Genomic DNA, 8,073 nt, shown 5'->3' with positions numbered 1-8,073 from the left:
AACGGTTACAAAAGAAAAGACAAGGTAGTAAGCTGTTCTTAAGTTTAATGCATTCTCAATAAAAATGCTAACAAGTTTTTTTCTCTGAAATTGGAAAGCTGGTTCTAAGGTTTGCAAGGGAATTTCTAAAAAAATCTAAAATATGATCTAAAAAGATCTACAAAAGGTCTACATTTTAAAGATCTTTTAAAGATCTAAAAAAATTCTAATGAAAAATATGTTATCAGGGTTCCTAGATATTAAAACATATTGTGAAATTACTATACTTGAAGAAGTGTGTAGACCAAAATGTATGCATTACGTGTGTGCTAAATATGGTGCTTCGAATCAGTGGAGAAGATAAGGTTTCATTAGTAAACAGTTTGGGGATAATTAGCTTGCCAAAATAAAGTTGGTTTCCTACTTTGCACCATACACCAAAATAAATTCTACACGGATCGAAACTCTAAATATAAAAAATTAAATCCTAAAAGTTCTAGAAGAAAAGAGACTTTTTTTTTTTTTTTTTTTGCTGTGCCCATGGCATGTGGAAATTCCCAGGCCAGGGATCAAACCCATGTCACAGCAGTAACCCAAGCCACTGCAGTGACAACACTGGATCCTTAACTGCCTGAACCACAGGAGAATTCCAAGAGACTTATTTTTATGGAGAAGGCTTTTTAACATATTACACAAATTCTAGAAACCATAAAGAAAAGATTGATAAATTCGATTCCTTAACAATTTTTACATGGAAGAACTTATAAACAAAGTTAAAATGTATACGAGTTCGGGAAAATGTTTGAAACATATTACAAAGGGTTACATTATTTTCCTTAATACAAAATGTGCCTGCAGATTAAAGAAGAAAAGAACAACAAATCAATAGAAAAATGGATGAAGCGTTTAATGAATAATTCACAAAAAAAAGGAAATTCAAATATTTCTTAAAGGTGTTTCCACTGTGGTGCAAGGGGATCAGGGTCATCTCTGAAGTCTAGGGACGCAGGTTTGATATCTGGCCCCATACAGTGGGTTAAGGATCCAGCATTGCCTCAGCTGCTGCTGCATAGGTAGCAACTGTGGCCCTGATCTGTTCCCTGGCCTGGGAATTCCATATGCCATGGGGTAGCCAAAAATGAAAAAAAGTCTCTTACATACATGAAAAGATGTCCAGCCTCATTTAATATAAATGCAACATAAAACTACCCTGGGATATAATTTTTTTCACTTATCAGATTGGCAAAGATAAAATAGTTGGACAACTTTCTGAATTAGTAATGTTTTGGAGAATTCATGACTCTTTCATTGTGCTGGTAGGAGTATAAATTGGTGCAGCTTTATGAAGGACAATTGAATAATATCTACCAAAACTTTAAATGTTTATATGTTTGAATCAGTCATTCTACTTCTAGATGTTTTATCATCCAAATAACCAAATGTGTAAAATGAAATTTATACAAGTATGTCCATTGCCTTGGTAATTGTAATAGTAGAATTTTGGAAATTACCTGAATGTCCATAAGTGTGGTAATGGATAGATAAATATTGGGGCATGCATTTAATAGAATACTGTACCATACCTCACTCTATAAAAAGAATGAGATAGCTCTGTATAAACTGACATGGAACAATCTCCAAGCTATGTTGTTAAATGAAATAAGCAAGGTATAGAACTGTATGAACAGGATGTTGCCTTTGTATAAAGGTATATGTGTGTGTGTGGAGAATATATATGAATTTGTTTGTGTTTCAATAATATTTCTGGAAAGTTATTGCTTTTACATATGAAAATTCAGTGCCTTTGGGAGTAAGGCTTTTTGCTTTATATCTTTTAGTATCTCTGTACCATGGCAATATATTATGTGTTAATATTTTTAAAAAAATAACAACAACTTGCAGGAGAAAGGACTGACTGGAAGACAGATTTCACCTCTGTGAGCCCCCTACCTGGGAGGGCAATGTGGGAGTCATGGGCTGGCTCTCTTCCTGGGGCTTTTTCCACTTCTGGCACCAGCAAAGGGAATCTTCTCTTTCCTGATACAATTCCCACAGAGTTTCACAAATATCTACTCTCTGGCAGTATTTCAGTTGGGTCACTTTCGGAGGAGCCTATGATGGGACAGATATTGCTGTGTTTGGGTGGTGTTGGTGGTGCTGGGGAAAGGCGAGCAGGAAATGTGAGCAGGATGGAGGGAGGAGTGACCAGAATGGTCTGTCCTGCTTCCTCCTCCATCCACACCTTTCAACGCCCTAGCCTCTGGCAGAAAAACAAACTTTCAGCTGGTGTGTGCCTGAGAAGGATTCATTTATTCATGCAGGACACAAATATTTATGGAGCACTATTGTGCATCCAGAACTGTATTAGCTGGGTGTGTCCCTGCCACTGGGGCACTTATGTTCCAGCCTGGGCTGTGGGTGAGGGGGTGGGGAGGGGGACAGTATTCAGTATTTATACCTGTAATCATTGACTTGCCATTGTGATAAGTGCTATAAAAGAGGCATTCTGAGTTCTAGGACCTAGATATGGAGGTCAGGGAAGGCTTCCCTGAGAAAGTGATACTTAAGCTGAGAAACTGGAAGGATAAGTAAGAGTGAGCTAGGCAATGGGACAAGGGGTGGGGTGGGAGGAGAGAGAACAGCGGGTGCGAAGGCCCTAAGGCAGCAACCAATTGGAGGAACCGGAGCAGATTGTCCTGGGGAGAGTTAAGGAAGGGCTCATCTTGCAGAGTTGAGTTAAGGATTTTTAATTTTATCCGCAGAACACTGGGGAGCTATTGAATGTTTTTTTTTTTTAAAGGGCGTAACACAATCAGATTGGCATTTAAAAAATACCACACTGGCTAAAATAGGGAAATTACTTGGCGGGGGGCGGGGGTGAAAATGGAAAAGAGAAGATCAGTAAGAAACGACTGTAAAGGTTCAGGTGAGAGATGGTGGTGGCCTGGTCAGGGGCATGTCGGTGAAGATAGAGGTGGACAGATTTGACAGAAATGTAGGGAGTTAAGTTGGCCAGAGATGCCAATGGACAGGATGTGGAGGGCAAAGAAGAAAAGATAGGCAATGTGACTCCCAGGTTCGAATAAATGAATTATGCTTTACAAAGCACTTTCAGGTACATTATCTCATGTGATCTGAACCTCCATCAAGTAAACTCAGTAAGGGATCATTATTCTAATTTTATTGGTAGGAAACAGGTTCAGGGAATAAATATGTTTATTTTAAAGAATGAATGAATGAAGAAATCAGTTACTGTACTGCCCTGTTCCAAAAAGAGCATATGTTAGAACATCGCAAAAGATGAAAGATACATAGAATGGAGATAAAACAGAGCAAGGATGAGGCTAAAAATGCACGTCAGACCTACCTGTTCACATGCTGTCCACAAACTAGAAATTCACCTAAGCCTCCCAGGATTTGAGCTTTTCCCTAAGATCTCACAGTTTATGATAAAGACTGGACTCAAATGAAGGTTTTCCACCTCAGATCCCATACACTTGAGTTTATAGTAGCCTTTAATCCAAACCATCACTGAGAAGGTTTCTGTATTCAATCTTAAAAAAAAAAAAAATCCCTGAGGATTTCTGTTTCTAGATATAGCAGACTAGCTTGATACCACTGCCCCAATTGAAAATAACTAGAAATCTGATTAAAATATCTCAAATTCCTATCCAAAGACATCAAAGCAGCAAAGATTTGAGGGATTTTGGGGCGAACTGAGGCACAGAGAAGTAAGCCTGTCAGAGTGCCACTCTTTCCTTAGGAACATTTGCTGATTCACAATTGGCAGATGACAGCTTGAGAATCTGAGCAGATCGCTGGAAGTCTTACAGGGCTGAAGGATTAAAATTGGAGTTCTGGGGCCATCAAGGATGAAGGACTCCAAAATAACACCTCAGGTTTTCGGTTGGGACCCTTGAAAGCTGTACCCCAGGAGTACAGGTAAATAACAAACAGACCAACACTTAGAAAGACCAAAGCCTGATTTTGTTTTTCAGCTCTTATTCAATGGAAATTTTTATTCCTGCTGATGTTGTTATGGATGCTATTTTTATGGTTATTATTTATCTAATAAGGTGGTAAATGTTGGAACAGTGTAGGATGGTTTAAAACTTTTTATTGTGATAGAGAACATATGAGAAAATGTATCACCTTAATTATTTTTAAGTGTACAGTTCAGTAGTGTTAATATATTTACATTATTGTGAAAGAGATCTCCAGAACATTTCCATCTTGTAAAACCAAAACTCTATGCCTATTTATTACAGCTCCCCTTTGCCCCTACTTCTCAGTCTCTGCTAACCATCATTCTACTTTCTATATCATTAAGTTGATTAATTTAGATACTTCATCTTCACGTAAGTAGAATCATATAGTATCTATCCTTTTGTGACTGGCTTATTTTATTTTATTGTCTTTTTTTTTTTTTTTTTTGTTGCTATTTCTTGGGCCGCTCCCTCGGCATATGGAGGTTCCCAGGCTAGGGGTTGAATCGGAGCTGTAGCCACCGGCCTACGCTAGAGCCACAGCAACGCGGGATCCGAGCCGCGTCTGCAACCTACACCACAGCTCACGGCAACGCCGGATCGTTAACCCACTGAGCAAGGCCAGGGACCGAACCTGCAACCTCATGGTTCCTAGTCGGATTCATTAACCACTGTGCCACGACGGGAACTCCTGGCTTATTTTACTTAGCATAATGTCCTCAAGGTTCACCCATGTTGTAGCCTATCACAGGATGTCTTTCCTTTTTAAGACTGCATAGGGAGTTCCCGTCGTGGCGCAGTGGTTAACGAATCCGACTAGGAACCATGAGGTTGCAGGTTCGGTCCCTGGCCTTGCTCAGTGGGTTAACGATCCGGCGTTGCCGTGAGCTGTGGTGTAGGTTGCAGACGCGGCTCGGATCCCGCGTTGCTGTGGCTCTGGCGTAGGCCGGTGGCTACAGCTCCGATTCAACCCCTAGCCTGGGAACCTCCATATGCCGAGGGAGCGGCCCAAGAAATAGCAACAACAACAACAACAAAAAGACAAAAAAAAAAAAAGACTGCATAAATTTCCATTGTATGTATATACCACATTTTGATTATCCATTCATCTCTTGATGGACATTTGGGTTGCTTCCACCTCTTGGCTACTGTGAATAGTGCTATGAATGCAAGTGTGCAAAAATCCCTTCAAGACCTTGCTTTCAATTCTTTTGGATATGTACCCAGAAGTGGGATTGCTGGATCGTAAGGTAGTTAGTTCTGTTTTAATTTTTTTGAGGGCTGCCATACTGTTTTCCAAAATGGGTGCACCATTTTATGCCCCCACCAACAATGCACAAGTTCCAGTTTCTCACATTCCCACCAACACTTGTTGTTTTCCATTTTTCATAGTAGCCATCCTAATTGGGTGTGAGATATTTTAATGCAGTTTTGATTTACATTTTTTCTCATAATTAGTGATATGGAGCATCTTTTCATATGCTTATTGGCCATTTGTATACCACATTTGAAGAAATGTCCATTAAAATCCTTTGCCTATTTTTAATTGGGTTATTTAATTCTTTTTTTTTTTTGTCTTTTTGTTGTTGTTATTGTTGTTGTTGTTGTTGTTGCTATTTCTTGGGCCGCTCCCTCGGCATATGGAGGTTCCCAGGCTAGGGGTTGAATCGGAGCTGTAGCCACCGGCCTACGCCAGAGCCACAGCAACGCGGGATCCGAGCCGCGTCTGCAACCTACACCACAGCTCACGGCAACGCCGGATCGTTAACCCACTGAGCAAGGCCAGGGACCGAACCTGCAACCTCATGGTTCCTAGTCGGATTCGTTAACCACTGCGCCACGATGGGAACTCCTGGGTTATTTAATTCTTATTGTCAAGTTGGAGGAGTCCTTTAAATATCCTGGATATTAGCACCTTATTAGATTTTTGTTGTTGTTGTCTTTTTAGGGCCGCACCCATGGCATATGGAGGTTCCCAGGCTAGGGGTTGAGTAGGAGCTATAGCTGCTGGCCTACACCACAGCCACAGTAACACAGGATCTGAGCCATGTCTGTGACCTACACCACAGCTCATGGCAATGCTGGATCCTTAACCCACTGAGCAAGGCCAGGGATCAAACCTGTGTCCTCATGGATGCTAGTCAGGTTCATTTCCGCTGAGCCATGACAGGAACTCCCAAGCCCCTTATTAGATTATAATTTTCAAGTATTTCCTCACAAACAGTAGATGCCTTTTCACTCTGTTGATTGTGTCTTTTGATGAACGGTAGCTGTAAAGTTTGATGCAGTCCAGCTGAAACTGCTTTCCTTCTTGAACCCAGCCAAAGCCCAGATTGGGACTTGAACCCAGGTGCTGGGGCTCAAACACACTGTCTTTTAATTGAAGCCTCTCACATGGTGTCAGGAGTTGCTGAAGTTCAGGTCCTTCTGTCTCAGTGCAGAAAGAATTCAGCGAGAGGCAAAGTTGCAGGCAAAGAGTGTGTTTAATAGTATAGGATGATTCTAAGAAATGCAAGTGGGCAGGTGTGAAGGCGCTGCCCTAAGACTGAGAGAACTTTATTTTTATAAACAAAAGGAAAGTGGGGAAGGGGAGGAGACCACCTTCTTCCTCATTCTTGTGCAGTCCTCAGGGCTTACATCATTAGTTTCTCCTTTGAACCTATAGGTTTAACTGGGACTTTCATGGCACTATTTAAATCATATGTAGATTAGCAAAAGGGTGGTAACATACTAAAATATGGTAATTCATCTGAGTTTAGGTATAATGTCCCCTTCCACCTAGTCGTCCTTTCTCCTTTCACCTACATGAAGAAATGCTGGTCTTTAAGGACTATTAACTCCCCGACTTCAAGATTCAGAACCCACGTCTATTATCTTGTATTCTAACTATCAGGGTTTGTGGCTTGAGTGTATTTGGAGTTTAAATGCACCTGGTCTTCTTTAAAGGTAGTGTAGATTGTTGCTAAGTTACTGGATTTTTTTCTGGAATGGTCATTAGTTTACAACACTCTCCCAAACTCCCTTAAAATTCTCTTTCTGTCTTTAATCCCCTAGTGTGATTTCTAAACTGACTATTTAATTATCCTACTCTATCCCTATCATGATTTGTCTATTTTTGCTTTTGTGGCCTGTGCTGAAACCCCATTTAAATCAGCCTATGTGAAGGTGCTCTGCCCTAGCCTACCTATCTGCCTGCTAGAAGGAAAATTCTCTGGAGGATATTAGCAGAACCTGACTTTTATCTCTATGATTTTTCTATACAATATCTAGCATTCAATCAGAAATTACCAAACACAACAGCAAGACCAAATGACTGAGAACCAAGAGAAAAATAGACAATAGAAATAGACCCACAGAAGAGACAGATATTGGAGTTATTCATCACAGACTTTAGAAAATGTGATTATTGGAATTCCCGTTGTGGCTCAGTGGTTAACGAATCTGACTAGGAACCATGAGGTTTTAGGTTTGATCCCTGGCCTTGCTCAGTGGGTTAAGGATCCAGCATTGCCATGACCTGTGGTGTAGATTGCAGATGCGGCTCGTATCTCACATTGCTGTGGATGTGGCATAGGCTGGCAGCTACAGCTCTGATTAGACCCCTAGCCTGGGAACCTCCATATGCCATGGGAGCGGCCCTAGAAAAGGCAAAAAGACAAAAAGTAAAAAAAAGAAAGAAAATGTGATTATTATATTCAGGAAAACAAATGACAACCTGCAGAATTTTGGCAGATAATTGAAATATGTATAAAATAACCAAATGGAGGTTCTAGTATTGAAAAATACAATATCTAAAATTTAAAACATTGTAGATGAATTTAAAAACAGATTCACCCCAGGAGTTCCCGTCGTGGCTCAGTGGTTAACGAATCCGACTAGGAACCATGAGGTTGCGATCCCTGCCCTTGCTCAGTGGGTTAAGGATCCGGTGCTGCCATGAGCTGTGGTGTAGGTTGCAGATGCAGCTCAGATCCTGCATTGCTGTGGCTCTGGCATAGGCCGGTGGCTACAGCTCCAATATGACCCCTAGCCTGGGAACCTCCATATGCCACAGGAGCAGCCCAAGAAATGGCAAAAAGACAAACAAAACAAAACCAGCATTTGTGAA

Source organism: Phacochoerus africanus, chromosome 2, assembly GCF_016906955.1.
Source record: "Phacochoerus africanus isolate WHEZ1 chromosome 2, ROS_Pafr_v1, whole genome shotgun sequence".
Classification (NCBI taxonomy): Eukaryota; Metazoa; Chordata; class Mammalia; order Artiodactyla; family Suidae; genus Phacochoerus; species Phacochoerus africanus.
Note: the sequence above shows the minus strand (reverse complement) of the source record.